This window comes from Entelurus aequoreus, linkage group LG01 (assembly GCF_033978785.1).
Source record: "Entelurus aequoreus isolate RoL-2023_Sb linkage group LG01, RoL_Eaeq_v1.1, whole genome shotgun sequence".
NCBI classification, from domain to species: domain Eukaryota; kingdom Metazoa; phylum Chordata; class Actinopteri; order Syngnathiformes; family Syngnathidae; genus Entelurus; species Entelurus aequoreus.
The window spans coordinates 28,602,696-28,611,722 of record NC_084731.1 but is presented as its reverse complement, the minus strand read 5'-3'; positions in this window follow the sequence as shown (position 1 = coordinate 28,611,722).

The following is a 9,027-nucleotide window of genomic DNA, read 5'->3' as shown; positions in this document are numbered from 1 at the left end:
TTTGAAGGAGGATAGAGATGCCCTTTCTTTTATACCTGTTGGGAGCGCATTCCACATTGATGTGGCATAGAAAGAGAATGAGTTAAGACCTTTGTTAGTTCGGAATCTGGGTTTAACGTGGTTAGTGGAGCTCCCCCTGGTGTTGTGTTTATGGCGGTCATTTACGTTAAGGAAGTAGTTTGACATGTACTTCGGTATCAGGGAGGTGTAGCGGATTTTATAGACTAGGCTCAGTGCAAGTTGTTTAACTCTGTCCTCCACCTTGAGCCAGCCCACTTTAGAGAAGTGGGTAGGAGTGAGGTGGGATCTGGGGTGGAGGTCTAGCAGTAACCTGACTAGCTTGTTCTGAGATGTTTGGAGTTTAGATTTGAGGGTTTTGGAGGTGCTAGGGTACCAGGAGGTGCATACGTAATCGAAAAAGGGTTGAACGAGAGTTCCCGCCAGAATCCTCAAGGTGCTTTTGTTGACCAGAGAGGAGATTCTGTAGAGAAATCTTGTTCGTTGGTTAACCTTTTGATTACCTTGGTTGCCATTTTATCACAGGAAAGGTTAGCCTCTAGAATGGAACAATGATAACAATGTCACCCACTTTTATGGTGAAGTAATTGACTTTCTTGAGGTTGATGTGGGACCCAAACAGGATGGATTCTGTTTTACCCAAGTGTATGGATAGCTTGTTGTCAGCGAGCCAGGTGCAAGTTCTACAGAGCTCAGCACTGAGGATGTTCTCCACCTGTGACTTGTCCTTGCCGGATACCAGCAAGGCAGAGTCATCCGCAAACAAAAACAATTCACAGTCGCATGCCGATGACATGTCGTTTATGTATATTAGGAACAGTAAAGGTCCCAATATACTGCCTTGGGGGACTCCACAGCTTACCGAGAGGGGGGGAGGACACGGTGCCGTTCCCCTCTACCACCTGCTCCCTCCCCTCCAAGTAAGACTGCATCCAGCTCCATGAGTTTTTGTTAAATCCGATTGCTCTGAGCTTATCCAACAGTATAGCGTGGTTAACGGTGTCAAAGGCCTTCTGAAGGTCCAGCATGACCATGCCGCAGTATTTGCCCGCGTCCACCTCATGTTTGATGTGGTCGGTCAGATAGAGAAGGCATGTGTCAGTGGAGTGGTTAGTTCTGAAGCCGTATTGGAATTCGTACATGAGTTTATTAGTGGCAAGGTAACTATCGACCTGTTCATAAACTATTTTTTCCATTACTTTCGAAATGGAACTGAGAATAGAAACAGGTCAGTAGTTGCCAGGTTCCAATTTGCTTCCTTTTTTAAAGAGGGGAGTTACTCTTGCAATCTTAAAATCGTTTGGTACTTGGCCTTGTGTAATTGATAGGTTTATTATGTGCGTGATGATCGGGGCAATGATGGAGGCAGAGTCCCTGAGGAATCTGGAGGGAATATTATCAAGGCCGGTGGCCTTGTTAGGGTGGAGCGCGCTCAATTTTTTAAACACCTCATCAGCTGTGACCATTTCTAATTTGAAATCATCGTTGGATACGGCTAGATTTCTGTAGAAGGCTTTAATGTGTTCTACACCAAAGCGACCAGAGTGGTGGGACAGCTTGTTGACAAGAGTTGCGGCTATGCTGGTGAAAAAGATGTTAAGTCTGCTAGCTACCTCCATTTTGTCTGTAATGAGGGAGTCACCCTCCTTGATGCTGATGTTGGTGAGTCTTGTTTTAAGTTTCTGGCTGCAACCAGGAAGCTGGTTGTTGAGAATTTTCCAGAGCTCACGTGGCTTGTTTGGGTTTGTTAGGTTTGGTTGTTATCGTCACTTCAGTCATCAACAATTGAGAACAGAGAAATTGACATTTAAACAGTGTAGGTCTGACTTGGTAGGATATGTACAGCAAGTAGTGGACATAGAGAGAGAGGGATCAGAAAGCATAAGAAAAAGTATCTACATTTGATTATTTACATTTGATTATTTACAATCCGGGGAGGGTGTTAGTTTAGGGTTGAAGTTGCCTGAAGGTGTACTTTTATTGCGGTTTTGAAGGAGGATAGAGATGCCCTTTCTTTTACACCTGTTGGGAGTGCATTCCATATTGATGTGGCATAAAAAGAGAATGAGTTAAGAGCTTTGTTAGATCGGAATCTGGGTTTAACGTGGTTAGTGGAGGTATTTTTTGAACGGCCCCACGGCAGATTCTTAAATCGGAATCAGAATCAGAAATACTTTAATAATCCCAGAGGGGAAATTAAGATTTTCAGCACAATCCCATTCAAGAGCAGACTATTTGGGTCCCAAATCAACCTTAAGAAAGTCAGTGACTTCACTATTAAAGTGGGTGACATTGTTATCACCAGGAAAGATGAGGTCACCTACCTAGGTTCCATTCTAGAGGCTAATCTTTCCTGTGATAAAATGGCAACCAAGGTAATCAAAAAGGTCAACCAATGAACAAGATTTCTCTATAGAATCTCCTCTCTGGTCAACAAAAGCACCTTGAAGATTCTAGCGGGAACTCTCGTTCAACCCTTTTTTGATTACGCTTGCACCTCCTGGTACCCTAGCACCTCCAAAACCCTCAAATCTAGACTCCAAACATCCCCGAACAAACTAGTCAGGTTACTTCTAGACCTCCACCCCAGATCACACCTCACTCCTACCCACTTCTCCAAAGTGGGCTGGCTCAGGGTGGAGGACAGAGTAAAACAACTTGAACTGAGCCTAATCAATAAAATTCGCTACACCTCCCTGATACCGAAGTACATGTCAAACTACTTCCATAACATAAATGACCGCCATAAGCACAACACCAGGGGGAGCTCCACAAACCATGTTAAACCCAGATTCCCATCTAACAAAGGTCTTAACTCATTCTCCTTCATCAATATAGAATGCACTCCCAACAGGTGTAAAAGAAAGTGCATCTCCATCCTCCTTCAAAACTGCACTAAAAGAACACCTCCAGGCAACTACAACCCTAGACTAACACCCTCACCCCACCACATCCCACCTCCCCGGATTGTAAATAATCAAATGTAAATAATCAAATGTATATACTTGTTCTTATGCTTTCTGAGCTCACTATGTTCACTGCTCGTTGTACATATCCTACCAAGTCAGACCTACACTGTTTCAATGTCCATTTCTCAGATGATATAATTGTTGATGACTGAAGTGCTGATATCAACCAAACCTAACTCCCCAACCCCAACCCCAACCCCCTCCACATCTCACCCCCCGGATTGTAAATAATGTAAATAATTCAATGTATATACTCTGATGATTAACTTGTGTGATGACTTTGATGATAGTATATATTTGTACCATGAATTGATTAACGTGGACCCCAAGTGGAAAAACGTATTCGGGCGTTATCATTTAGTGGTCAATTGTACGGAATATGTACTGTACTGTGCAATCTACTAATAAAAGTTTCAATCAATCAATCAATCAATCAACCAAAGACAAACATTACAGGGAGACAGAACAGGATCTCTGACGGGTCTGCCAACTTCCGGCGCCCCTTACAAGAAAGGTGAGAAACAGGTAATTGCTGGGGGTGAGAAAAAAAAAATTCAGTCAAAGCCTGGGACTCTGGAGAGGGGGTCCAGACTGAGGCCAAGGGAAAAAAAAACATTGAAGCCATAGCACACATAAACATGTGTGTAAGAGGGAAACATCAAAGAACACAAGGGACATTAAAGACATTAAAAGAGTAGAGCTGATGCAACCAGCCACTTCTACACACAGCCACAAAAGTGAAAAAAAACCCAAAAAACATATACACTGTGGTTTCCTCTGCGGAGTTCCACGCCATCGTCTGTTGGGGTAGGGGGAGCGTGGCCAGAGACAGAAGCAGACCCAACAAAGCAACCAAGAGAGCCGACTCCACCCTTGGCCGCCCACTAACTCGGCCAGCGTCCAGTCCGCATGGATGAGCGAGGATGCGTCCAAGGAGACAGAGGTGTCCGATACCTGTTCATTCAGCCAAGACACTGTGAAGCTTGTCCGTCCAGGCGCTCAGCGCCAGCTCCGCAGCCCTGTCTCTTCATCCGCATCTCCACCAGTCTCTCCAAACGGACTCTGGTGTGGCAGAGACCCAGCAGCTGGTCTCCATGGCCAAAAGGCTCCCGGGAGGCAGATCCAGAAGTTCACAAAAAAGCACCGCAGAAGTCAGGAAAGTGCCACCCCGTGTCGCACAGTCCCAAAGGGTCCCGAACCAAAAGGCAAAAAAACCCCCATAAAAACAAGAGGGAAACACCAGGAACACAAAAGGATGACACAAGAGCACAGAGTACAGAGTAAAAATATGATTGAAAAAAAAACAACATAAAAAGTGGTATAAAAGAGCAAACAGGTGAAATGTAACAATAAAATGTTGCAATGTTGACTCTATTAACACAAAGCTGCCATGAAGGCTGTTTCTTTCTTAAAAAAAAAAAAAGAATCAAAGTCAATGTCATTATTGACCTATTCAAGGCTTCTACGTCACATTAAATATTCCACTTTGAGATATTTTGGGGGGAAAATGTTGCATATTTTGTGTTTGCCATATAAAAAAACATAATCTGTTTTTTTTAAAAAGAAGGGCCTAAAACAAACTAACAAAAAACATTAATAACAATAAAACTTATAATTGACGGATAGATCTAAAGTTGATCTCGAGATTTTTGTGTTAAAAGTTAAAAAAAAAATCTAATTGATTTTTTAACACTTTAACCCTTTAATTTTAGTGGGACTTTTTTTTTAAGTGTCATTGCTCAAAAAATAATAATTAAAATCAATGTTGTTAGGAGTTATTGACCTTTTTAAGGCTCCAATTATTATATAATCTCAAATATTACACTTAAAATTTTTATCGGGTGAAAATATTGCATATTTTGTGTTTTTTCCATTAAAAACAGGATTTTCTTTGGCAAAAAGGGCATACAACTTAAAACTTTAACAACTTTATATTGACAGATAGACCTAATGTTGATCTAGAGATTTAAACCTTGAATAATAATAATGATAATAATAATAATAATAATAATACTAAATAATGACACATTTTTTATATTTTTTTGACCAAAACCCTTTGGGGTCCCCGGGATCAAGCCTGAGTGGAGGCCTAAATATATATTTTTCTATACATATATTGTATTGGTTTTTGAAATAAAAAATATCAAAATGGCCCCCGCTTGCTTTGATTTTTCAATGAGAAAAGTTTGGACACACCTGATACATGGTCACAACAATTACCCTAAAAATTACACCTCCATTTTTGTATATGTTGTATATATTATATAAAAGTATAATGTAAATATTACATATATGTTATACGTTATATTGCTACTATCGTACATTTTTAGTCTACATTATACTCGCATTATCCTTCCCATCCTTACACTTTCCATCCTTTGTAACTGAGCTACTGTGTGGAACAATTTCCCTTGTGGATCATTGATTGATTAATTGATTGATTGAGAAATTTATTGACATCTTAAAGAATTGTATCCATGTAATGCTTTAAAAAGGCAAATGGATGGAACAAAAAGCCAAAAGGCTTGTTTTCATCGTGGTCCATTAAATATTCATCACATTTGATACATTCAATAATAACATATACTGTATGTAACCTGTAACATGTATACGAAAAATTGTGTTAAAAAATTGATAAATTCTGTACATATACACAGTATACATGTCAGGTGATTTGAAAAATAATATACACAAAAAATGGGGGGTGGGGGGAGGGTTATACACTATGTACATGACACTATGTACATGACTATGCACATGTTGACTCCAAGAGTGTGCAAAAACAGAATGAGAAAATATATATAACCACATATCGTGGAAGTCTCTCCAGAGAGTGGTGAGGACGGCGGAAAAGATCATCAGGACTCCTCTTCCTCCTATCCAGGAGATGGCAAAAAGCTGCTGCCTGACCAGGGCTCAGAAAATCTGCAAAGACTCCTCCCACCCCCACCAAGGACTGTTTTCACTGCTGGACTCTAGAAAGAGGTTCCGCAGCCTCCGAAGCAGAACCTCCAGGTTCTGTAACAGCTTCTTCCCTCAGGCCGTAAGACTCTTGAACACATCAAAATAATCCCCTCAACTCCCCCCAAAATGTATTAACTCGCTGGAATAAAAAAGACAATATAACATACATCCATAAACGTGGATGCATATGAAAAAGTGCAATATATTTATCTGTACAGTAACCTATTTATTTATTTATATATGTACCTTATTGCTTTTTTATTCTGTACTACCATGAGCTGATGTAACAAAATGTCGTTGTTATCTGTACTGTAAAGTTCAAATTTGAATGACAATAAAAAGGAAGTCTAAGTCTAAGTCTAAGGTTGAGCTGAGCCAGGATTTTATGGCAGTTTTAAAATTTAGTAGGGAAGTTAGAATTTTAAGGTCTGTTGGTAGTGCATTCCACTGTGTGGTGGCAACATAGTAAAGTGCATTTTTTCCCAAAAGTGTCTTGAATTTGGGGGGGGACGAGGTCTGAGGAACTCCCTCTCGTGTAGTACCTGTGAGCATCACTTACTCTGGTGAAATAGTTGGACAGGTGCTTTGGGACAGTTTCTCTGAGTATTTTGAATACCAGGCACATTGCGATTTGGTGTACTCTTTCCTCAAATCCAAGCCATCCCAATTTGGTAAAGTGGGCTTGAGTTAGGTGAGTCCTGTATGGGAGGTTGAGCAGGAGTCTCACCAGCTTGTTTTGGTAAGTTTGCAATTTTGTTTTTAGTGGCTTGGGGATACCGGTGAACCATGAGGTGCAGGCGGAGTCAAAATGACACTGTATGACCCTGTTGATAAACACATTAAAGTTTGTCTAAGTCTAAGTCTAAGTTTTATGAAATCTTGCATGCAAAGAGGTAGTATGCAAAAGTGCAAATCCTATTACCACAAAATGGTTTATAAATGGCTTGGGTGCGAGCCAAAGGACCCGAGGCTGACAAATGCATGGATTTATGATATGCTGGATGTGCAATTTGCAAGTGTTTTAATTGAAATATTCCCTAACCTCACTGAAATTGTTCCTGCCAACTGTTCGCGAACACATTATAAATGTGATAAGGGTGTGAACTTTAAAGTAGCACCTTTCCCATGTGTTGGTACATTTATACTGTATATCAGTCTCAAATGTGTCAATCAAAACACAATGCGCCCGTCTTTATGTTCTTGGTAATACATATTTTGTATGGACATGTGGCCTACTGCATTGGTGTCAAGCTAATGGCCCGGGGGCCACATCTGGCCCGCCACATCCTTGTATGTGGCCCGCGAAAGCCTGGAAATAATGTGCGTCAAAAATCCATTACATCTTTTCTGGTAAATATATTTAAATTCCGACATGCATACATGCAAACCTTTTTCAAATTAAATTCTCCACTAGCTGAACTCAAATGTCTGCTTGTCACTTTGACTTCTGGGTCCAAAGTAAGTTTTCCATCAGTTTGTTGGTACACTATTCTATTAACCCTTGTGTAATGTTCATATTGTTGTTACTCAGCCAGTGTTTGTGGGTCTGATGGACCCGTTGCATTTTGTGGCTTTTAATGCCTCACAATCAAACACTTTTATGTTAAAATACTGAACAGATGTTTATTGGGATAATGTAAACATCTGAACAGATGTTTACCTTATCCCAATAAACATCTGTAAAGGTAAGGTAAACATCTGAACAGATGTTTACCTTATCCCAATAAACATCTGTTCAGTATTTTAACATAAAAGTGTTTGATTGTGAGGCATTAAAAGCCACAAAATGCAACGGGTCCATCAGACCCACAAACGCTGGCTGAGTAACAACAATATGAACGTTTCACGGAAAATTTCTCTGCCATTTTCTGCATCCCACAGGGATTCTTCTTTTGTGTTTCTGCACCTGCGGTTCCCACACAAGGTTGCAACATTGTTTGTCAACACTGTCTGCTCTCATTTTCTCGCACATTTGACCCTCTGATGTTCTGTGTACCTACAGTCTGTCCTCCTCCTGTCTAGGCCTGCTGTGTGTGTGTGTGTGTGTGTGTGTGTGTGTGTGTGTGTGTGTGTGTGTGTGTGTGTGTGTGTGTGTGTGTGTGTGTGTGTGTGTGTGTGTGTGTGTGTGTGTGTGTGTGTGTGTGGTACACAGAACATCAATTTCCACAATTCTATTAGCCCTGGGTCCAGTGGACCCGGACATCTTATATGTAATAGAAATGTGTAGGGGGGTGTATGGTGTGTGGTCATTAAATATGTATTCTGATATATGTTCTTCACAGAAAATGAGCCAAAGTCAGTGAGTCTCAGTTTGAAAAATTAATTAATTGTATCATTTTTCTTTTAATAAAAAATGAAAACGGGTTCCACAGACCCGAACACCACACAAATTAAAGGGCAATGTTGTAAAAAAAAACAAAAAAAAACAGTCCCTCCAGGATTATGCAGGGATTTTTGTGAATGTTGTGGCTTAAAATGCCTGATTTAACTGCATTATTTTCTAAAAATCCTCTAAAAATGGTAATTTGCGGGGTTTGGTTGAGTTTCTGTGAATTGGCGCGATCACAATATTGCAAAATCCTGGAGGGATTGACTGGTATCATGAAGTGGTCCTCTGAGGGCTTCACAATGAAAATAGGTTTGACACCCCTGGCCTACTGGTTCTAATGGCTTGTTTTGAATTTTAGGTTCAATACTATGTTTTTTGGGGTGTACAGTATGCTGGTATTAGTTGTAGTACCGCAATACTAATGAATCATATTCCGTACTATACCGCCTCTGAAAAGTACCGGTCCGCCGCCACTCCTATTTTATTTAAGGACAAACGTGCAAAAAGGAACATATGTTTAATGTACCGTAAGATATTTTGTTAAAATAAAGCCAATAATGCAATTTTTTGTGGTCCCCTTTATTTAGAAAAGTACCGAAAAGTATCGAAATAATTTTGGTACAGGTACCAAAATATTGGTATCGGGACAACACTAGTGTTTTTGTTTTTGCTTTTGCATGGTGGCTCTTTTCAATGAGACACAGCTTATTCAATAAAGCAACAAGGTCATGTGATTTATGGAAAAAG